Source organism: Pinus tabuliformis, chromosome 7, assembly GCF_031772625.1.
Source record: "Pinus tabuliformis cultivar Carrire ecotype Pingquan chromosome 7, CPIR1, whole genome shotgun sequence".
Classification (NCBI taxonomy): Eukaryota; Viridiplantae; Streptophyta; class Pinopsida; order Pinales; family Pinaceae; genus Pinus; species Pinus tabuliformis.
Window position 1 is genome coordinate 625,215,100 of NC_142293.1, and position 24,908 is coordinate 625,240,007.

The following is a 24,908-nucleotide window of genomic DNA, read 5'->3' on the forward strand; positions in this document are numbered from 1 at the left end:
AATGCCAAATAAGTTGCCCAATGATATACCCAAGTTCGAAGGTAAGTCTGGAGAGGATCCGTCCAATCATGTGATGACTTACCACCTCTGGTGTGCTTCAAATTCCATCTCGGATGATTCGATCCGCTTACGACTTTTTCAGCGTACGCTCATTGGTCTCGCGGCCAAGTGGTACATTGAGTTACCACGGGCCTCTTTTTACAATTTTAGTCAGTTAGCTACCTCATTTCTAACTCATTTTCAGTTGCCGGTCAGATATGATAATGACACGAAACTACTAACTTCACTAAAACAGTCGACGTCCACTTATATTTCCGATCATATCCATGAATGGAGACGTCGACGGTGATTAGTGAAAGTTTTTATCCCGGACCAAATCTTAGATGAATGGTTTGTTAAATCATTATTACCGAAGATTACTGAAGATGTAGCTAAGGCCGGAGTAGTTATTGAAGAGCAAGTAATTGCTCAAGCGCAGTACCTTGACTTAGTTTACACTCAGTCAGGTACGTTACATGAAAAGATCCCAGAACTTCCAAAGTCAAATCAAATCGCTGCTGCTCCTTCGGGATCTCATGCTGCTGATGGCATGATTGGTTCGGTAAATACTAAAAGCAAGAAGAAATATTCAAAGAATACTTCGCCCATTATAACCTCACCAGATTCCCCGACAGGAGAGTCTTCTCCTGAAATTTCCGCCGATATTCACGCTGTAGAGTCATCCACGGCTAAATCAAAAAACGGTGGGAAGAAGAAGGGTAAGAAGAAGGGTAAAGCAGACAAGACTCCAAAGGAGAAAACAGAAAAGTTGGAAACCAATGATGAAAAGCGCAAACCTCGATATCCTTGTCTAATTTGTGAAGAGGATCATTTTACGAGAGATTGCCCTCATCGGGCCGAGGTTGTGAAAATCGTCAAAGGTTCCTCAACTCCTACTGTTTTGAAAGATCCATTTCCAAAGCAGGAGAGTAAGATGATAGGTTCTTCCTCGAGTGCCACTGAAGAACCCATATTGATGATGTCTCATGTAAGGATTGCGACTCGATCTCACGATTATGGTAGTAAAAGTCCCGTTGATGGATCAAAAGAAGCAGAATCTTCTCGTTCAAATCCATCAACCTCAGCTCCCGGTTCCGATCCACTACAGATCGAGAAACCTAACCCTGACTTAGTAATAAAACCGCCCGCCAAGGGTGTACTTCGAAGGTCTACTTTCAATCCACATGCGAGAGCGGCCCAGAATTACAACATTGTTGAGGATCTAGCTGTTTCACCCTCAGCAATGTCGGCTTTAGAAGTGCTGCAATCATGCCCAGCACAGCGAAAATTACTTTTGTCGGCTATAGGAGCTTTTGATGTTCAGGACCCGAACCTCATAATCTTTGATCTAGAAAATAGTACACCGCGTCTCCCTCATCAGATGGCTTTCCAGATTCCAGTGATAGTAAAAAACAGACCCATTCATCGGACTGTAATTGATGAAGGAGCTTCCACGTGTATTATGTCGATTCAGTGTTGGAGATCGCTTGGTTCTCCTTCACTGAACCAATCCTCGACTATTCTTAAGGCATTTGATGGCTGTGGGTTCCATCCGCTTGGCATTTTACAGGATTTGCCTATAGGGGTTGAAGGAAAAACCGTTAGTCTAGATGTGGAGGTGGTTGATGCCCCTCTAGACTACAACCTTCTTTTGGGTCGAAGTTGGTCTTACGCTATGACATCGGTCGTTTCATCAGTCTTCAGAGTCATAAAGTTTCCACATAATGGCAAGATCGTGACAATAGACCAGCTGGCTTATTTTTCATCCGACCCAGCCTCTTCAGAGAGTATCCAACATGTCGGTAAAACGACTATCCCCTATAAGGATGTTGGCGTAGGATTAGTTAAAGATTCCGGTTTACTGGGAACTTTTCCTTTTCCTCCGATCAACGCAGACCCTTCATTTGCATCCATTCATATGATTACTTCAGACACTATTATTTATGATGATCCTTGGATTGTCCCATCTGAATCTGAGATAGACTCATTCGGTGATGCAATGCCTTTGAGTCCATATGAAATTGCTTATGAAGCCGTGCAATCTTTTTCCGACCCAAGTTCAACCCAAATCGACCAAATGAATGTGGTCCGTGAGGAATCCCTTTTCGCATCAACCTCGAAGTTAATAACGTTTCCCGAAGTTGTCTCATCTGACAAACAACTTTGTGAAATCCTGTGCGTAGACGATTTACCATGGGAAGATCTCCATCATAGATCTTCGTTTTTACCTAAGGATGATCGTTTTGAAAACGATTTCTCATCAATCTTTACAGCTGAATATGTCAAAGACGCTCAGAGTCCCATGAAACATCCTGATTCAGAGCTGAATTTGGGAAACGTTTCTCGCACTATTCCCATTGACATTTCAGTGAAGCCTGGAATTGTTGAACACATTCATATAGGTGCCTCGTGTTCAGATGACGAAATTCAAACATACAAGGCCCTATTTCAGGAATTCCGCGACGTGTTTGCCTGGTCCTATGAGGAAATGCCAGGAATTGATCCCTCCATTGTTGTTCATGAGATCAAGACTTACCCAGACGCTAAACCCGTTCGACAATGTCTGCGTCAGATCCACCCTCGGAAAGCGGCTGCAATTAAAGCAGAAGTTGAGAAGCTGTTGAAAGCAGGTTTCATTTATCCGATCCCGTTAACGGATTGGGTATCGAATATTGTTCCGGTTAACAAAAAGCAGGGAACAATAAGAATATGTATCGACTATAGGGATATCAATCGTGCTTGTCCCAAGGACAACTATCCAACGCCCTATATCGATCAAATAATTGATGATTGTGCCGGCAATGAAATATTTTCCTTTATGGACGGTTTTTCCGGTTACAACCAAATCAATATTCTACCTGCCGATCAACCAAAAACGACTTTCATTTGTCCATGGGGGACATTTGCTTATTGCAAACTACCTTTTGGGCTTAAGAATTCCGGAGCCACTTTTCAAAGGGCGATGTCTTATGCATTTCATGACATCAAGCACATTGTGCAACCGTATCTCGATGATTTGCCCGCTCACTCCTTACGTCGAGCTAATCACCTTGTCCATTTACGAGCAATTCTTATGAGGTGTAGGCATTATCGTATACGGTTGAACCCACACAAATGTGTCTTCTGCATCGAAGTGGGACGATTGCTGGGATTTGTAGTTTCAAAAGCCGGCATTCGCGTCGATCCCTCGAAGGTCGAAGCTATCATCAAATTGCCTCCTCCTTCGAGTTTGCGCCAACTCCAAAGTTTGCAGGGGAAAGTAAACTTTTTACGCCGATTCATTCCTAACTACGCCGAGATTACCAAGGGTTTTACCCGGTTGTTGAAATGAAATGCTCAATTTTCTTGGGATGAGATAGCTCAGAAATCTTTTGATGCGCTAAAGCACGCATTGACCCAAGCACCGTTGCTGCATCCTCCCAACTACAACCAGGATTACTTTTTGTACCTCGCCGCCGCTCATTCCACCATTGGAATGGTCTTAGTACAGGAAGATGAATTCGAAACGGAACATGTGATATATTATCTTAGTAGGATGTTAAATCCCACTGAGCTAAAATATTCGCATGTGGAAAAATTGGCCCTGGCAGCTGTTCAGGCTGTCCAGCGTTTTCGTCATTACATTCTTCTCCGTAAAACTACAGTCATTTCGGATTGCAACCCTATGATCTATATTTTGACTAAAAAATTGCTAGGGGGCAAGTACTCTAAATGGATTGTTATCTTGCAAGAGTTCGACTTGGAGTTTGAAAAATCTAAGTCTAAGAAATCTTTAGTTTTTGCGGAATTGATGTGTGACTTCCCGCGTGCTGACACGGAAACTGTGGCAGAGGAACCCATTGCGGACGAATATCTGTTTCTCATCAGCACTTTAAATCCGTGGTATGGGGATATAATTGTCTATCTCCAAACCCAATCCTTTCGGCCCGAAGCTTCAAAGTCGGAACGCCGAAAAATTCGATTCCAGTCCCAACAGTACAAAATTATTGGAGATACTCTTTACCGTCGGGGGGCAGATTTGGTTTTTCGTCGTTGCTTAACTCATGAAGAGGCGGAAAGGGTTATGAATGACTGTCATTCTGGAGCATGTGGTGGTCATATGTCTGGGTATGCCACAGCTCAGAAGGTGTTGCGTGCTGGCTACTTCTGGCCGTCCATGTTTAAAGATTGTATCGTTGCGGTCCGAAAATGCCACAACTGTCAAGTGTTTGATCGCAAGATGCGCGCACCACCTGCTCCTCTCCACCCTATAATTACCGTTGGTCCTTTTGCTAAATGGGGTATCGATTTTATTACATGTAACCCTCACTCAGCCGGGGGGCATGCGTATATCATCCTTGCGGTTGATTATTTTACTAAGTGGGCCGAGGCGATGCCTACATTCGAGGCAGACGGTAAGACAGCTGCGATTTTCGTATTCAATCATATTATTGCTAGGTTTGGTGTCCCACAAGCGATAATCACTGACCATGGGCGCCATTTTCGAAACATTATGATGACAGAACTTACAAGCCAGCTTGGTTTGCGTCATGATAGTTCTACTCCTTATTATCCCCAAGCAAACGGTTTGGTTGAGTCCATCAACAAAGTTCTTGTTATCATGATCTGATGAATCATTGGTATTCATCGGTCGAATTGGCACAACATGTTATTTTCAGCGCTTTGGGCATACCGAACCTCAGTGAAAACATCAACAGGGTTCACTCCTTTCCAACTAGTTTATGGTTTGGAAGCAGTGTTGCCCATTGAATGCGAAATCCCATCACTTCAAATGGCTATCGAATTACTTCCAGCTACTTCCGAAGAGGAGAAGCGTCTATTATACTTAGCTAAATTAGATGAGACTCGACGTGACGCTGCATTGGCAATCGAGACTCACGCAAAAAGGATGAAAGCTCAGTATGATCGCAACGTGACCCCTTGTAATTTTTCGGAAGGAGACCTAGTGCTATTATATGATCAAGCTAACGATAAATTAGGTGCTGGGAAATTCGTTCCTATGTGGCATGGGCCCTACATTGTCAAGCGAAAGCTAGCAAAAGGGACCTATGAGCTGGTAGATTTTGATGGGGACTCTTTGGGTAAGCCCAGAAATGGACTTTACCTAAAGAGGTATTATGCTTAAATGATGGGTATGGAGATTTAGTTAGGTTAGTTTTTCTTTCTAGCTGGTGTGTTTGTTAGTATAGACAGTGTGCTTAGCTTAGAGAGTGTGTTTTTCGTCGTTATTCTGGCTTATCTTGGTTTTACTCTTGATATTGCAGATGTCGACGCCTCTCCAAACGTACATTGGATTTGCTGATGGTGCTTGTCGTAATACACGGAATATCTCTTCCGCAGCCTGGGTTATCTATTCGCCCTCTGACCAGTTAGTTTCTATACATGGGGTGAGCCTCGGTCAAACAACAAACAACATTGCAGAATACAGTGCAGTGATTGAGTTATTATCTGAATCTATTTCGTTTGGGATTCAGAGTTTGATAGTGACGTTAGATTCTGAACTCGTTGTATTACAGCTTAATAGAGTATATGCCATTAGAAATCCAGTGTTATTAAGGTTATTTTTTAGAGTGCGCCTCTTGGAACGTGAATTTGATTACATTGAATATCAGCATATTCCAAGGTCATTAAATACATTAGCAGATGCAATTGCTTCTCGAATGTTAGACAGACATTTGCGGTAATCATAAATGTAAATTTAAAAACATTTCATCATACATGTTTAACAAGATAAGCCGGTAATAATGATATATATATAGATAGGAGTGTGTCAAAAATATACATCGTCTTCGATCATAGGTTGAAAAACACCTTATGATCGGCAAAAATGATAAGTACAAAAAACCAAAAATGTCACATGTGTCTACAAAAAGTGACTAGCCAATCACTGGTGGTGCTCTCTATACGAGACCACTGCCCGCGCTACCCTACACAGGAACCTCCTGAAAGGTCCTGGGACTGTGACCACATAGCGCTGAAGTCAGATAGGAATATCGTCTATAGTCGTCTCTGGTATGTCCGCCGTGAGACGCTCTAGTTCCTGTTCCAGCTCAGCTAAGGTCTTTGCGGCCGCATCCTGTGGGGCCGGTGCTGGTGCAACTGGTACTCTTCTCTTGAATGGCCAGAGATTGGCCGGAAGCTGTGGACCTACATCTGCATTTTGGAATTTGTCACTGTCAGTTTTGAGACGATATAAAAACAAAAAAAAAAGTAAATAATTTAAAAACTTGTGAAAAATGAAATACCTCTGTCGTCCCATTGTTCTCCCTGTGGAAGAACCATGTCCGGATCACCGCGAAAATCTACTTCGGCATAAGGAAAGTCCTGAATCGCAAAGACTTGGTCCTCCAACCAGTGAAAGTAACCCGCAGGAAATCGAACAACTCCCGCTCCCTCGTCAGGATGCCGGGCCATCACCGTAACCCATCGCATCAACTTTGGCTCCCGAGGAGGCCCAGCTGGAATAGTGAGATGATGTGGGATCAGCATCGGAACCCTCTCTAGGGAAAAGCTCACAACTAGAGGCCCATACCCAGAGGTCTTTAATTGCCCGTTCTTTGCCCTAGTTAGTTGGCCCTTCATATTGGCCAACACAGCGTCTCACCAATTGAAAATGGTGCCTCAGTAGCAATCTATCGCCATCCACATTTGGGACCCAGTGGCAATGTGCAAGGCGGCTGCGCCGCAGAGTCTAGTAACTATAAAGGCAATTACCATAAGTTCAGGCAGGGATATGTATTTGATTTCTATCCCTTTCTCCTGGTTCTGATTGTTGCATCACTCTAGCCGGAGGCTAGCAAGGGATTGGCCACCCGGCCTAGTCCTGGACAGAGTCAGTTTCTCGCCCCTATTAGGCAAACCAGTGAGAAAATATATGTCAGAGGGCTCTATCTCGAGCTGGTGCCCTCCGATGTAGAAGCATTGATCCTGGACGTTCCACCTTTCAACCAGCCATTCTAAGAATCGCACCTGGGCCCTCATGCCAGGTATGACCCAGTATTTGTAGAGACCGCATGCCTTCAAAGCATCAATGGAGGGTTGATGATCTATTACGGCCAAATCGACATATTCGTGTTCTCTTTCGCGCCAATCAAGCATGGTGGGCAATCTACACACCAAAAAACATTCATTGGAATTCATTAAATCAAAAATTAATGGTTAGGTTTTGAGATTTGGGGTTTTGAAATTGCTTTGCACGGAGTACGCACCCCGCATTCAGAAACAGAGCGTATGGACGCAGCTGTTCTGAAGGTAGGCTGCGTACTCTTGTCATTTTCCCATGAACGAAAATGTCAGGGTACACAGGTCACCCATGGGGCACCTACGTACCCCGAAAGGCGGATCCTAAAACCCCAAAGCCCTCAAAAAATCAAAATAGGGTTTAAAATGAAATTCTAAACGGATGAAAACAAAGAGGAGGATGTTGTGAAATACCTGAAAGAGACGGCACTCGATTCTGACGGTCGGATTCTCCGCAAAGTCCACGGGAAGTTTCTTGCCAAAAGCCCTTTTCTCTCCTTCAACAGTAAAATGGTAAAAATGACATGGTAAAAGGTCTTTTTATAGGTTTTTTGGATAAATGAATGCTAAATTTGTTTATTTTTCACCATGGAAGGATATTTCTCAATGCATTTTTGCTTATCTTAAACAGGTATGAGTAATGCGTCGTTTTTGTGCAGGACAATAGGAATTTCAAGGAAAATTATCATTTTTTCACAAACCAAAATGTCAGAGTCATCTTTTAAGCCATTTCTGACTCCTAAAACATGAAAAGATTGCCGAGTGTTTCTTTTACACTCGTTAAAATGGAATTAAAAGACGGTCCCCTTATAGCTCTTTTCTGATCGTAAAAACAGGAAAATATTGTTGGGTTTTTGTCGTTTCAAACTCGATACGGAAATAAAACGACGTGTCCTTGATCGCTTTTTACTTTTCAGGTCAAAGGCACTAATCATGAAAGTACTCCTTGGTCGCAAGACTAAGCGGTTCTCTCAAGTATTATTTTATACTTTTTCGGGCTTGGGAGACACAACTTTACGAAAAAGTTCAACCTGGAGTCTTCTTTAGTTTTTTCAGACTCTCTAAAAATCAAAAACGCCGAGTTTCACCTATACTGGACTCGTTAAAATTTCACAGTAAAGGACCTGTTCAATTACAAACAGGAACGGACCACTCCTTCTTAGGGTTCGAATCAAAACTAAGTTGGACTCATCCGAAGGATGAGGTTATAATCAAGCATATGTTATCCTCCTCAAGCTTGTAAAAAATAAAGAGGTACTTGCCAGAAATGGTGGGGGAAAAGAGAGAAAAATGAGCCCATTTGTTATCCTTTATCTCAGAAGAAGCCTTATTACCGCTCTTGAACACGACGCTTTTCATTCACCTGGGTTGGGAAATCCTTTGCCTCACAGTTGATCAAGCCACATTGAAAGTCTTTAGCCGGGTATTAACTTTGGGTCAAATGTCACCAAGCCATTTGTCGTGTCGTTATGTGTTCAAGATGTCTCTGCAATAAACATTCATCTGCAAAATACTCATCATCCATTTTGACCATCCCTGAGTCAGTCCTTACAGCTACATTTCTTCAACTTGATCTATGATTTCGTGTTGCGGGCTTGCCTGCAACGGGTCGCTTTCTATCGACATCAGCACATTATCTAGAAAGATGACCTAGGAATCGTCAGTACCTTGAAGTCTGCATGCATCAATGGCAGGTTTCTCGCCTTTGACGACAGTTTACATCATTGACTTTCGATCGAAGGATTCCGTGAAATGTTCGACATCAACTCATTCATTCACATCTCATGGATTGTACTAGGTACTTTGAGAACCATTGACATCACTGGTGGTCTCTCTCATGCTTGTTAACAGTTTACATCATTGACTGGTAATCAAGTGGTTTCTACCATGTTCGACGTCAACTCATTTATTCGCATGGGTAGAATCGTACCTGTTCGGGAAGTAGAAATGAAGACCCTGGATCTAGTTTCCACGATCCAGGATGCGAGGAGTTTTGTATTCATTCTACAGTAGACTAATCATAAACAGATGGTTGCGTCCATACTGTGTCTACAAAAGTCTATGATCATGATGTACTGCAGAATCATTCCTGTATCAGAGCAGTAGATAGTCAATTAGTTAAAGTTTTCAATCTGAGTATGGGAATGCCTACCTCAGCGATGATATGATCTTATATATGTATTTTGTGTTGAATACTTGCAAGTTCCGACTGGGCTCTCCACAAGATAATCCTTGAAATGATAAAGTACTTCACCCTTCCTAGATGATATGAAACCCTAATCTACTACAGGCTTCGCACTTTAGGGGTCAATATGTTACACTAAAATTTGTCACCATGACTATTTGCAGTTAGTATGGCTCCATCAACTGTCATACTATCCTCCTTGGAAAGCCTCATACCTCTGCTCTCCATGTCAAACTTCAAGAAAGAGAGAAAGTCATTTAAAATCTATATATCTCTGGGTACGCAGTTTCTCTTAGCCTTACCTGCGTGTACGCACTCCAAGTTCACAATACCTGCGTACTTGTACGCTCTGTATGTAAAGCAATGGGTGCGTACTCCTGTAAAGGTCAAAAGGCGCAAGTTTCACTCCAAAAAAGTTACTTGTGGTCATTTCTAGAGCCTTCTAGAAGCTTGTTTGACGTGTATGAAGCGCCTCCAGATGGTTCATGTATCCTTACCAAAGAGGAACTTATCCCATCAAGAGGGGAGCTATCCCATCCAAAGAAGGGCTTATCCCATTGATGGTGGACCTGAATAACTTCCTCTAGAGCACTATAAATACAGGCATTGGGCCAAAGGGAGGGAGGTTGAAAGCTGAACATTCCTAAGGGTAGATGCTGCTGGAATTAGGACTCCCTTGTAAAGCTTGAGAGGAGAGATTCCCATCCTTTCCTAGCCTTATTTGAGAGTGGGTGAGCTGATCAAAGTAAAGGAAAACTCTTGCTGGACCCTAGGAGGGACTTGCACAACACCAAGGCTCAGGTTGTAATGGTTCCTTTTGTTACCTTTTAATGCAAATGAACTTATTTTTCTCAACAGATTGTTATTCATGGTTTGTTTCATATACTCCTTGGTCTGTATGATAGATATGTATTGTTTTATGAGTTTATTAGGTGCTATTTAATCTTTTGGCTTGTTAGTGAATGCAGGTTTCGAAGAGAAGGAGGAGCTCATCCGGATCGGCGAGGCTGGACTACTACAAATCGTTGGACTAAAGGTATGTTAAAGATCCCTTGATTACTTGTATTTGCAATGCATGTTTAGAGAAAGGTAGCTTTATTTGTCTTGTTTGTCACTAGAAAGCTTTTGCTTCTAGGGAGGTCGATTGTGTCCGCACTAACGACTCTTTCTGCCTGACAATAGTCTAGTGGTTGTGAAAGGTAGTAATGTGACTACCTTAAAATTTGATGAAATAGTCTCATCTTTGTTGTCAAAGGCCATGAGAATGGAAAAACATGGAGAGACATGATTGATATGCCTTGTCTATAAGAGGACGCTCCCAGAACAGAAATAGAAATAAGTCCTCAAGTGGGAGATCTAGATCTAGAGGGAGATCTAAATCTCTGGGAAAAGTTGTAAACGAATGTTAGAAATGCGAAAAAGAAGGGAACTAGAAGAGAGATTGTAGATCTAAGAATATTGAGAAAGGAAATGCATCTGATGTTGGAAAATGCGAAAAAGGAGGGAAATACAAGAAAGATTGTAGATCTAAAACCCTTGAGAAAGGAAATGCATTTGATGATGCTCCTTCTGTAGAGGCAAAAAGCATCTTAGATGAAGGTGGGAATGTGTACTTAGATTCTTCAAATACACTTGTATATCATGACGTATGGTTGATTGACTAAGGTGTGCATCCTTTCATATGATTCCCAATAGGGAGTGGTTTTGTGAATATTGAGAAATATGGTGGTGATGATGTCTTCCTAGGTGATGACAGGAAGATGAAAATCATAGGATGAGGAAAAGTCCAATTGAAATTGATAGGTTGAAGGATCAGAACACTCCCTGGTGTTTTCCACATTCCAGGATTGGCCAAAAAATTGATTTTTGTAAGCAAGATGGATGACGCAAGTGAAAAAATAATGTTTGAGAAAGATCCCTGCAAGATGGTTCGAGGAGCATTGGTGTTGATGAGGGGAGTTGAGATCGTAACTCTGTAAAATCTAATGGGAAATATCGTTATTGATGGGTGCAATAGTTCTATTGTTCTTGAAAGTGGAGCTGAAAATCTTCCAATCTCCAAAGAAAAGACTATGTTATGGCATCAAAGACTGAGACATATTGGAGAGAAGGGCCTTTGAATACTACATGGTAATGGTATGGTAGAAGGTATGTCTAATTTTTCTATGGAGTTTTATTTTTGTGAACATTATGTATATGGGAACCAGAACCAGGTGATGTTTTTCCTCTGGTGTTAAGACATTAGAAGGAATATTATAGATGTTGAAATATGTAAATAGGTTCAATCTTCATAATGACATTTGTAATCATGATTTTATGTATTTGATGTAATGAGAAAAATAAATTTATTATTATTGATCTTCAGACATGGGTTTCATGCTCAAAGAAAAAATTATTTTTAGGTTAAGCTCCCATTGTGAACTCTTAGGGTTGGTCATTTAGTCATCAAGTCATTAAAATTTATTATCATGTATAAGAGACCCATTTGGGCATGTTACATATTATAAGAAAAATGTATTTGAGTCAAAGTCTAGTCAAAGAACTCTTTGAGACCAAGTCATAAAAGCAAAACACTAGTTGGCCTTCTCCAAGCTTCTAGTCAGCCTCAGAATAGTTACAAGTTGACCTTCAAAGATGGACATGAAGCCTATATATAGGAGTGACTCAACCTCATTCAAGCACACACTCACAAGTTCAATTAAAGAAGAATAGAAGTACGAGGAAGAAGAAAGGTGTAAAGGAGAAAAGAGAAATAGAATATTTGAGTATGTTTTGGGTTAAAATCCTTCACACGTGTGAGGTAATATTAGGGCATCCATCTGCTACTGGAAGACCAAAGTGCAGACCTCAAGGAAGTCGAATTCGCGCACATTAAAGATATATTTTTGCAAGGCGAAATTACAAGAAGATGAGTCCAAGGAAAGCAAATAAGAATCTCTCTCTAATATGCCCTAGTTTGATCACACATGCAAAAGTTGCAGGTAGAAGAGGCCCAAAATACAGTCAAGATTGCAGGTCTGAATATTTTGTCAGAGGTGAGGTGAAAGTTATTAAAAGCCAAGTTTGACTTGGATTGAGAAAAACACTTCAGAGAGATAAATTGACTTGGTCTTGGAGAGATTCTTGGTCAAGGCTCTAGGTCTTGGAATTCATAAAATTGAAGATTCTATAAGAAGAAGAATTTTGTTTGTTTTCCTCTCAATATTGGAGAGGTTTTAGCCTTGGTTGAAAGTCTATATCTTGTGTCCTTTGTCTCATTTTTTAATATGCTTTTTTTTTTATTAAGAGAACACTATAATAATAAAGCTATAAGAAGAACCTAATCAAGAAAAGTAAAAATAATTCTAAAGAAGTTATCATAAGCTAGAGAAATCACCTATACTGCTGCCCCTAGATTTCTCATCATGGTATCAGAGCTAAGGTGACAAATCAAGGAAGGGAAGCTCAATAAGGGACATCAAGCACTCAAGAATCAAAGTTCTAGAAGGGTATCAAGGGCATCAAAGAATCAAGAATATCCTCTCATCTCCAAGGCATTTCGAAGATAAGGAATAAATAATCATCATGAAGTAAGTATATCAATCAAAGAATAATTTTTCACTTAAAGCATTCTTATAGTCCTCGCTCTATCATCCCTTCAAAGAAGGAGACCTCAAAGACCCTATCTTTACTCAAGAAAGAAAGCACTACAAATTGAAGCATCTTGAAGCCTCCACATCAAGAACAGAAAGAAGGAAGGTATTTTCATCATCAAAGGATTCAAGGTGATCTCCCTCTCTTGGGAGTCAAGAGTCACTCTTGAAGAAAGAAATCTTATCCAAGAAGACATTTTCTAAAAATCATATGATCATCAAATCTGAGAAGGCACCAGATTAGAGATATTGTCACCATGGAGTATCTTCACAATTAAGTATCTTTATGTCCACATCTGAATCTACAAAAAATTCTTTATTCAAGGACAACAACAAGTTGGTTGGGTATTAAAACTTTCTTGCATGGAAAAAGAGGACTAATTTGATCCTCATAGAAAATGAAGTGGTGGAACATGTTAAGGGTTCAATCACAAAACCTCTAAAGGAAGAAGCTCAATCTCATGCAAGATTCATGAAAGTGGAAGTAAAGGCTCAGTGGATTTTTATAGACTCTATCAATGACCCCATCGTTCCCTATGTATTAAAATTAGAAACATCAAAAGAAATATATGACAAACTTGTAGAATTGTTCTCCATAAGCACTGTAAGAGAAGTAATCTCTTTAAGGAAAGAACTCTACAAGATAAAGATATCAAAAGAATAAGGAATAACATCTTACTTTATGAGGGTATCTTAAATAAGGGACCAACTACAAGAGTTGGGAAAGATAATGTATGACAAAGAGATGGCTGCTATAGTACTTAATGCATTACTAGAGGAATGTGGTAACTTCACATCAAGCATTTATGGGAAAAAGGAAGCTACTCCATTTAGTGATCTATGGTCACTATGAAAAATTAAAGAAACCGGGTTGAAGGGAAAATCTAATGTAGGATCAAATGAGAAAACTCAAGCATATGTTGCCATAGCAAAGAGAAATGGAAAGTTTGGGAAATTTGGTCCTCATAAAAGAAAGAAGAATATGACAAAGGTTCAATGTTGTGGATGTCAAGAATATGGGCACTATAAGGGAGATTGTCCTAAACTCAAGAAGGACAACAACAAAAGAGGAAGGGAAGAATCCCATATCATTGAAGAAGTAGAAGAACATGAAAAAAAAGAAATCCAAGGAGGAAGTAAAGGATCCCCAATATGATTGAGATAATTTTCCTCACCTAGTTCTTTTCAAGTTTTCTTTTGTAAAATATATCTATCATGGTAGGAATCATTAGAAGCATGATAGGATGCATCATGGAAGCATAAGATTGAAGCAAGAGCTCAATACATAATCATAAGAAGATGAAGTAGATAAATATGATTGAAGTACTTTCAATCAAGGAAGTCGTTGAAGGAAGTCTAGATGAAAAAAATAAAGAGATGAGGTATGTACACATGTATTTAATAATGTCATTTCATTATATAGTTGCAAATAGAAAGGATGCATGCTCTACCTCATGAGCATGATCACGGGAAAATGACCTCTTTCATCAAAAGGATGCATAAAGGCATGGGTCACATATTAGCTAGATGAAATCAACATAATATCTCCTCATATGGAATATGAGGTGGTTGACTAAATGAAGGAACTATGATTGGGAATTCATGGGAAGTAATATGTGAATGAAGAGAAAATAAGAAATCGTAAAATGCAACTATGGAGAAGAGAATCAACATCCTATGCCTAAAAGAATTGACTATGATATCTCCATGGGAAAGATATGAAGACCTTGGAAAATTATAAAAAGAAAGAAGACCCTTCAAAAATGAATATCTTGGAGACATGTCAATATGAATGCAATATGTTGATGGTGCAACAAGCATATGTCATGATGAAGAGCCATCACAAAATGTATTTTTTTATATATTATGTTCATTTTTTATTTTTCACTAATATCTGGATTGGCTATTACAAGGCTACTAAAGGAAGATTTGTAGATGTCATCTACAACTGATACTTATGTGGAAGGATGAAAGATCCTAAAGGAAGCATGATGTGAAGAAGGTAGCATGGTATGAAGGAAGGCCATATATGGGTTAATGTATCACTTTCAAATGAAAGAAGGGATGGCATGACTGATTCATAAATGAAAGTGATGGATGGTTTGTGCCCTATGAAGAAGTTCCAAAGATGAAGGCTCCATAAAAAAAAAAATGGAATTCATGACATCAAAAGAGGGAGCCCTACAAGAAGCTGACAGTCCCATGATCTCCACCTATAAGAGCCGCTGAAAGAAAGTCCTTGATTAAGAGGGAGCTTGGGTATATGTTACAAATGTTGTACTTGATGGCAACTTCCGTGGCAAGGCTTGAAAAATTAAGAAGTACGCAGGAGATTAGTTCAGAAGATGCGTACCCGCAAGTACACCGTGAAGGGACCGCGGCGAGACACGCAGGTCAGCTGTTCAGGAGGTGCGTACCCCTAGTGCACTCATTTCAAGGCAGAGAAAAGCACACGTGGGGTTTCTTATGTTTAACCTTTGATATTTAGCCGACGGTATTTGTGTTATTATGGTGTCGGCCCGTGGTATTGATCCATGATTTAAGGAAGAGCTTTCCTAGATAAAGCAAAGGAGATCATTTGGCTTGGGCATATGCTTGGGTTGAACATCTTATGAGAGCTAGATCTGAAATATTATGATCTCTTGGGAGTAATGTCTAGATCTAAATAAGGCGAATCTACTGATGGATTGAGATCTCTTCGGCGCATGATCAGATCTGTAGATCTGACTGTCTGGGTTATTCTTGAAGTCTTGAAATCATCTATGCCCGAAGGTACACAGGTACAGTGAAAGAAAAGTGCGTATATACGCTGGAACGAAGCGTTTCAGGTGCGCCGGTACGCAGGCACAGAAGGGTTGCAGGTGCAGAGGTCCGCAGGCAGTTCAATGGACACAGAGCGTAGGTAAGCAGGTGAGCAGTTGAGTACAGTGCATACGTAAGCAGGTGAGCAGTTGACTACAGTGCGTACGTAAGCAGGCGAGCAGTTGAGCAGGGTGCGTACTGTAAGCAGGCAGTACATGGGTGAAGCTGCTTACTTCTCTTGAAATCTCTGTTTATCATTGCTATGTTCTGGGTTTGGTTCTATTATTGTTGATCTGGTTACTACAGTTGACTGGGTGATTTTCTTATACTTGATGATCATTTGATGCTTATGGATCCAGTTTGAAAATTTATGAAAAGTGGTCCTTATAAGAAAAGAAGTAGGGGGTTGTAGCTCCCTTCCAGGAGAGACTGGAAAACAAGAGAGAGAGTTGTAGCTCTCTGCAGGTTGCAGCCTGCGTACTGGTAAAGGACTGCACTAGTACAAAACCATTGTAAAAGGAGTTTCTAATTTGAAAGAAGATAGAGACATATTGCAGCAGGTGGTTTTCACCCACATTGGGTTTCCACCTTACATCTTGTGTTCTTTGGTGTGACTATCTGTTTTCTTTGTTCATGCTCATTATTTTTTGGTACTGACATGCAAAAATAATTCAAATAACAAATAAGGAAGATTTATTAAAAAGTTAGATAATACTGATTCACCCCCCCCTCTCAGTATTATTTCCTGCAGTTGGAATCAGAGCAGGTCCTTCAGAGAAGCTTGATCGCTTGAAGGTAGATCGTTCATCATGAGAAACTACGAGAGAGAAGCATCAATCAGGCCACCGGTTTTTGATGGGACAAACTTCAATTATTGGAAGGTAAGAGTTACTGCCTATCTTCAATCTCTTGGTACAGAAGTTTGGGACATCGTAGAGACAGGCTACGCTTTTCCTTCAGCTACTCCTACAGATGCAGCCGAGAAAAAGAAGTATGAAACAAATGCGAAAGCAGTCAGTACCCTATTAGGATGTATATCCCAATCGGAATTCATGAAGGTAATGCACTATAAATCCGCAAAAGAAATATGGGACAAAATTGTCACGAGCTATGAAGGAGATGAACAGGTAAAGCGTGCTAAACTTCAAACTCTCAGGATTCAGTATGAGACTCTCAAGATGTATAATGATGAAAGTGTGGCTAACTATTTTCTTCGGGTAGATGAGGTTGTTAATTGTATGAAAAATTTGGGTGAAGAAATAAAAGAGGCTATTGTGGTTGAAAAGGTTCTAAGAACATTGTCCCCCAAGTTTGAATCTAAAGTATCTGCAATAGAAGAAAAAGAAAATCTACGAATTCTTACTATGTCTCAGCTACATGGAATTCTAACTACTTATGAAATGAGAAAGGGAGGTCCATCAGACAGAAGAGAAGCTGCTTTCAAGGCATCAGGCAAAGGAGATTATTATGAGGCAAGCCACGTCCCAGAAGAAGAGGAAGAAGAATCAAACTTTGTCAGAAATCTTCAAAGGGGTTCGGGAAGGTTCAGAGGTAAGTTACCTTTTAAATGCTTTGCTTGTGGAAGAGTAGGTCATTATGATGCAAAATTTCCTTATAAGGATAAAGGAAAGGAACCTGCTAGATGGAACAAGAAACAGAGTGCAAATAAGAAAAGCTACTACACTCATGAAGATAGTGATGGGCTATCAAACAGTGATGAAGATGAACAAGGTAATGAATATAAGTTGTTAATGGCATTTGAATATGATGATTATATGGATTCTATAGATGTGGATAACCTTTATGATGAAATTACTAGACTCAAGAGATGTATAGAAGAAAAGAATATGATCATTGATACTCTACAATTTAAAATTGATGAAAAAGAAAAACATCTTGAAAAACTAGAAGGTGAAATTGTTGCTCTTAGAAAAGAGATTGAGAAAACAAAAGCTATTAATCTTAAGTTTGTCAAAGGATCTGAAACTTTGGATGAGATTATCAATGTGCAGCGGTCTCCACTAAACAAAACAGGTCTGGGCTATAATGGAGAAACTTCTCAAGCATCCACCTCAAAAATTTATCTTGATGCAGCAAGAAGAAATGAGCAAAAGCACAATGAAGACCATCAGGTAAAGCAGGGACGAATTGCAAACAGGAACTATCAGGGGCAATCCATCTTAAGGGTGAACAAAAGCTACAACCAGCCACAGGTAAAATCTTCTCAATTTGGTTCAAGAATAGATGACAATAGAAATTACAATCAATTGGCTCGTAGATTCGATAACCACAGAAGTTTCTTCAATGGACAATGCTTTTCTTGCCATAACTTTGGTCACAAAGAAGCTCAATGTGTTGCATATAAAATGATCATGTTAGGGAAGCTCAAAAACAAAGAAGTATGACTGGGAGTACAAAAAGGACCTATAACAACTTTTCGGTTCTTGAAAATGAAGTTGAATGTTCTATTTGCAATAACTTTGGTCATGAAGACTCTGAATGCAGGAGAAGGTTTCAGCAAAAAAAGGAACAAGCCTCAAGCACCAAAACATGGAGAATAAAGGAACCACAAACAGAAAGATGTGGGATAGCATTTTATGCAGAAGGACAGGAAAATCTATGGTACATTGACAGTGGATGTTCGAAGCATATGACAGGTGATAAAGAAAAACTTGAGTCATATTCTGCTCTAGAAAAAGGAAAGAAAGTCTCTTTTGGAAATGATACTCCTGCAACTATAAAAGGAAAAGGCATTGCTCAGTTAAAAGAAAAGGTCAAGGCTGGAAATGTTTTGTATGTTGATGGATTGAAGCATAATCTTCTAAGTGTCAGCCAGATGTGTGATCAAAGAACCGAGGTTATATTCAGATCAAATGGATGTCTTGTTCGTGATCTTGATACAGGTAAAACAGTGATCAAAGGCAAAAGAACTCCAAATAATCTGTACATATTTGAAGAAGGACAACAAAAATGCTATCTGAGCAAGGATGAAGAGCACTGGTTATGGCATCGGAGGTTGGGACATCTAAGCTTTTCACAAATAAGGAAAGCATGCAAATATCAGGCAGTTCACGATCTTCCAGATATCAAAATTCCTGACAACACCATATCAAAATCATGTCAGTTTGGAAAACAAACCAGAACTAACTTTCTAGAGAAAGGAGGATCAGCTAGCATGCCTCTTGAGCTAGTACATACAGATACATGCGGTCCTTTCAGGAAAAGAACACCTCGAGGAGAAGAATACTTGATATTATTCATTGACGATTTCTCCAGGTTTGTCTGGTTAGGACTTATGAAACACAAAGATGAAGCATTCGAAAAATTCAAATCCTTCAAAGCCTTGGTTGAAAATGAATCAGGTCACAAAATTAAGTGCCTCAGATCCGACAGAGGTGGGGAATTTACTTCAAATGAATTTTTCGATTTCTGTGAAGAACATGGAATAAGAAGAGAATTCTCTACAGCAAGAACTCCTCAGCAAAATGGAGTTGTGGAAAGAATGAACAGAACAGTCCAACAAATGGCTCGTGCTATGCTTGATGAGTCAGGAACTCCCGCAACTTTCTGGGGTGAAGCTGCACATGCTGCGGTTGTTATTCTCAACAAAACAAATGTCCGGGTGAACAGCACTCAAACTCCTCATGAGCTCTGGAGTGGTAGGACTCCTTCGGTAAAGCACTTCAAAATCTTTGGGAGCAAATGCTATATCAAGAATACTGATGAGTAGCTTGGCAAACTTGAACCTAGAGCAGATGAAGGCATTCTTCTTGGTTACTCTCCACATAGCAAAGCATACAAATGCTACAATAAAAGACTTGGCAGAATTGTTGACAGCATTGATGTAGTGGTTGATGAGAAGGGATACATTCCTAGGCAAGTACATCATGAAGACATCGAAGAAGATGAAGGCTACCCCCAACGACAGAATGATGAAGAAGAAGAACCTCAAGAAGAACAAGAGGAGCAAACAAGAATAGAAGAAAAGACTCCATCCAGATATGTTCAGAAGAATCATCCAGAATTCAGATTATGGGGCAGAAAGAAGCAGGTGTACAAACAAGAAGAACAGTTGCAGAAGCTTCAAGCTATTTGGCATTACTCTCCTCTACTGAACCACAAAATGTGAAAGAGGCATGCAAAGATGAATGTTGGGTGAAAGCAATGGATGAAGAACTTGAGTAGATCGAAAAGAACAACACTTGGGAACTGGTTCCTAGACCAAAGGATAAGAATGTGATCGGAACAAAATGGGTCTTCAAAAATAAGTTGAATGAAAATGGAGAAGTAATTAGAAACAAAGCCAGACTTGTTTGTAAAGGGTATGCGCAGCAAGAAGGGATAGACTTTGAAGAAACCTTTGCTCATGTTGCAAGACTTGAGGCCATCCGAATGTTCCTTACTCTCTCAAGTTTTCAAAACTTCAAAGTATTTCAAATGGACGTGAAATCAGCCTTTCTGAATGGAGACTTGGAAGAAGAAGTATACCTTGAACAGCCAGATGGGTTCATTCTTGGAAATGATCCAAATCTTGTATGCAGATTGAAAAAGGCTCTCTATGGTCTCAAACAAGCTCCAAGGGCTTGGTACTCTCGTTTGGACAAATATCTTCATCAACAAGGTTTTTCAAAAGGATCAACAGATAGCAATCTTTATATAAAAGTTAAAAATGACAAATTGCTAATACTTGTTGTGTATGTAGATGACATTATTTTTGGCAGCAATGAAGAAGCTATGAGTCAAAGCTTTGCCTTGGTCATGCAAAAATAATTTGAAATGTCCTTGCTAGGAGAACTGACATATTTCCTTGGTTTGCAAATCCAACAAAAAGAAGGAGGAATCTTTTTATCTCAAACCAAGTATCTCAAACAGATTTTGAAGAAATATGGCATGGAAGATGCAAAACCAATATGTACACCCATGGTCACAGGATGTAGCCTCAGTGAAAATGATGAATCTGCAGCAGTACATCAACCAACCTACATATCTATGATTGGAAGTTTACTTTATTTGACAGGTACCCGACCGGACATCATGCATGCAGTTGGAATAGTTGGAAGATTTCAAGCAAATCCGAAGGAGACTCATCTTCAGGCAGTGAAGAGAATTTTCAAATATCTTCAAGGGACTCAAAATTATGGCTTATGGTATCCTAGAGATACAGATCTTACACTTCATGCTTATACAGATGCAGATTGGGCCGGAAGCATGATGACAGGAAAAGCACAAGTGGTGGTGCGTTCTTTATGGGTTCCAGACTGGTATCTTGGTTCATCAAGAAACAGAGTTTGATTGCCTTGTCTACAGCTGAGGCGGAATATGTTGTTGTTGCATCTTGTTGCACCCAACTCCTTTGGATGATGCAGAATTTGCAGGATTTTCAAATCACTTGTACACCACCTATCCCCATCTTATGTGATAACACAAGTGCAATCAACATCTCAAAGAATCCTGTTATGCATTCAAAAACCAAGCACATACCAATCAAGTATCATTTTCTCCGGGAACAAGTGCTTGACCAAAAGGTCAAGTTGGAGTATGTTCCTTCTAAGGAACAAGTTGCTGATATACTCACCAAACCATTGCCTAGGGACACTTTTGAATACCTCAGGCAAAAGCTGGGGCTTGTTGATGCATCATCTTATTGCTGAACCTCTTCTGATTGATGGTACAGGTTCAGGGGGAGCATATAATGCATTGTTGGCATTATGGAGGATGTGCAGAAGGAGATCTTGGAAGTAGCTGCAATATGTCTCTATCTCTTTCATGGTGGATTATGGTTCGTCGCTGCAGATCTAGTTCATATTCAGGGGGAGCATGTTCTTAGGGGGAGCATAACCCTTTGCCCTTGATGTCAAAGGGGGAGAATGAAGCTGAAGTTTTTGAGGTTGCCATCAAGTCCAAAGGGGGAGATTGTTGGCATTATGTTTCTGGTATGGCTATATGTTACAGATGTTGTACTTGATGGCAACTCCCGTGGCAAGGCTTGAAAAATTAAGAAGTACGCAGGAGATCAGTTCAGAAGGTGCGTACCCGCAAGTACACCGTGAAGGGACCGTGGCGAGACACACAGGTCAGCTGTTCAGGAGGTGCGTACCCCCAGTGCACTCATTTCAAAGCAGAGAAAAGCACACGTGGGGTTTCTTATGTTTAACCTTTGATATTTAATCGACGGTATTTGTGTTATTATGGTGTCGGCCCGTGGTATTGATCCATGATTTAAGGAAGAGCTTTCCTATATAAAGCAAAGGAGATCATTTGGCTTGGGCATGTGCTTGGGTTGAACATCTTATGAGAGCTAGATCTGAAATATTATGATCTCTTGGGAGTAATGTCTAGATCTAAATAAGGCGAATCTACTGATGGATTGAGATCTCTTCGGCGCATGATCAGATCTGTAGATCTGACTGTCTGGGTTATTCTTGAAGTCTTGAAATCATCTATGCCCGAAGGTACGTAGGTACAGTGAAAGAAAAGTGCGTATATACGCTGGAACGAAGCGTTTCAGGTGCGCCGGTACGCAGGCACAGAAGGGTTGCAGGTGCGGAGGTCCGCAGGCAGTTCAATGGACACAGAGCGTAGGTAAGCAGGTGAGCAGTTGAGTACAGTGCGTACGTAAGCAGGTGAGCAGTTGACTACAGTGCGTACGTAAGCAGGCGAGCAGTTGAGCAGGGTGCGTACTGTAAGTAGGCAGTACATGGGTGAAGCTGCTTACTTCTCTTGAAATCTCTGTTTATCATTGCTGTGTTCTGGGTTTGGTTCTATTATTGTTGATCTGGTTACTACAGTTGACTGGGTGATTTTCTTATACTTGATGATCATTTGATGCTTATGGATCCAGTTTGAAAATTTATGAAAAGTGGTCCTTATAAGAAAAGAAGTAGGGGGTTGTAGCTCCCTTCCAGGAGAGACTGGAAAACGAGAGAGAGAGTTGTAGCTCTCTGCAGGTTGCAGCCTGCATACTGGTAAAGGACTGCACCAGTACAAAACCATTGTAAAAGGAGTTTCTAATTTGAAAGAAGATAGAGACATATTGCAGCAGGTGGTTTTCACCCACATTGGGTTTCCACCTTACATCTTGTGTTCTTTGGTGTGACTATCTGTTTTCTTTGTTCATGCTCATTATTTTTTGGTACTGACATGCAAGAATAATTCAAAGAACAAATAAGGAAGATTTATTAAAAAGTTAGATAATACTGATTCACCCCCCCCCCCCCCCCCCTCTCAGTATTATTTCCTACACTCTTCTTATGAGAATTCTACATATTAAGAATGTCCAAGTACCTTGTATGGATTATGAATACCTCCCTAGTTAAGAGTGTTGAATTATGTAACTAGTTTCAGTCTTCATAATGACATGTGTAATCATGATTTTATGTATTTGATGTAATGAGAAAAATAAATTTATTATTACTGATCTTGAGGCATGGGTTTCATGCTCAAATAAAAAATTACTTTTAGGTAAAGCTCTCATTGTGAGCTCTTCAGGTTGGTAATTGAGTCATCAAGTCATTAAATGCCATTTTCATGTATGAGAGACCCATTTGGGCATGTTACATATTATAATAAAAATGTATTTGAGTCAAAGTATAGTCAAATAAATCTCCAAGACCAAGTCATAAAACAAAAACACAATTCGACCTTCTCCAAGCTTCTAGTCGGCCTTAGAACAGTTACAAGTTGACCTTCAAAGATGGACGTGAAATCTATTTATGGGAGGGACTCAACTTGATTCAAGCACACACAACACACTCTCACAAGTTTGATCAAAGAAGAATAGAAGTACGAGGAAGTATAAGGGTGACGAGGTTCATCAATAGGTAAACTATATGGGTCAAAATGCTACTCTCCAACTTATTAAAATTGACTTTTCTCACATTGATTTACATATATTGTTATATTTTGCTTAGTGAGAAGGGTGAAGGTGAGTTACTATGTCATGTTGCCTAATATGTATTAAATGCAGGAATTGGAGCAATTTTGGGTTGAGTTAAGTTCAGGAACTTGAAGTGGGAAAGCAAGAGATATTTTAGGAGATTAGTCTCCCTCCTTAAATCCTCAAATCATTCGAAGATTCCTCCACAATATCTCATCAACTCAGAGTTACTAGCAGCCAAGCAAGTCAAGTCCATTGGCATCCAAGCTAGTGACAGTTAAGAAAGAGTCATTCTCGAGTTAGGGAGCCAAGTCTTGTTATTTTCTAGGGAGATATTGGGAGCTCCAATTTTGTATAAATAAGAGAGTCAAGGGACTCATTAGGATTCAATTTTTTGTTGTAGCAAAGAAGCCATTTTGAGCTCAAACAATGTGACTATTATTGTTATGTTGTAATCGACATTTTGAATATAATGAGAATTGATCCAACACTAAATTGACTCAGAGGGCTGAAGCTTTTGGGTTAGGGCCCAAAGCTAGTAGAAGAAGTTCCTCTTTTTCTAGTTGTATTCTTACCTTAGAGTGATAGTTAGTTATTGAAGTTCGTTTATTCTTTTTTCTGTTTAGCTTAACAAGTATTTGAATTGTTGCTTAAATTAGGGGTAGATCAGTGGTGAAATTTAGTGAAGGAAATTACTCCAACAAAGCTTGTGACAGTGCCCCTACATCATCTCCCTCATGGGATCATGACTAGGCGACTCCACTCTCACAGCCCCAAAAACAGAGTGTCTTTTGATCATTGCATAGATTAGGTTTCATTTTTGGCTAGATCCCTGTTTATGATCTCTTGGAAGCACTCGCAGTTGTTATTTTGTTTTCTTAAGTTTGCTATAGTTTAAAAATTAGTCCATATCATAGATCTAGTCCTTAATAGTAGATAGATCAACTTCCTCAATTTTAATTCATATTTTCCATGTGGACATGTAGTGATGCATAAATGAAAAGAGAAATAGCTTTTGTTCCAGGGATTATTGATCTGCAGGGAAGGGATTCATCCAACTCTTGGGTTGTGTTATATTCTTTCCACGACTAGCCCATGTAGTTAACAGGGGGGTTAGAAGGGGGGCAGAGCCCCCCCTTCATTGCGCTGATTGCGTAGCGGGGGGAGTCACAGGGGGTTTGAGGGGTGTAGGTAACCCCACTCTTTGGGGTCTGGGGCAGCGTCTCGGAAAATTTTGGTTTTGGACCCTATGTTAGGTTGGGCAAACCTACCTATGTTTTTGTGCATGATTTTCACACATGGTTTTGGATGCGATGATTTTCGGTTCATGGTTTTGGATGCGAAAGTTTTCGGT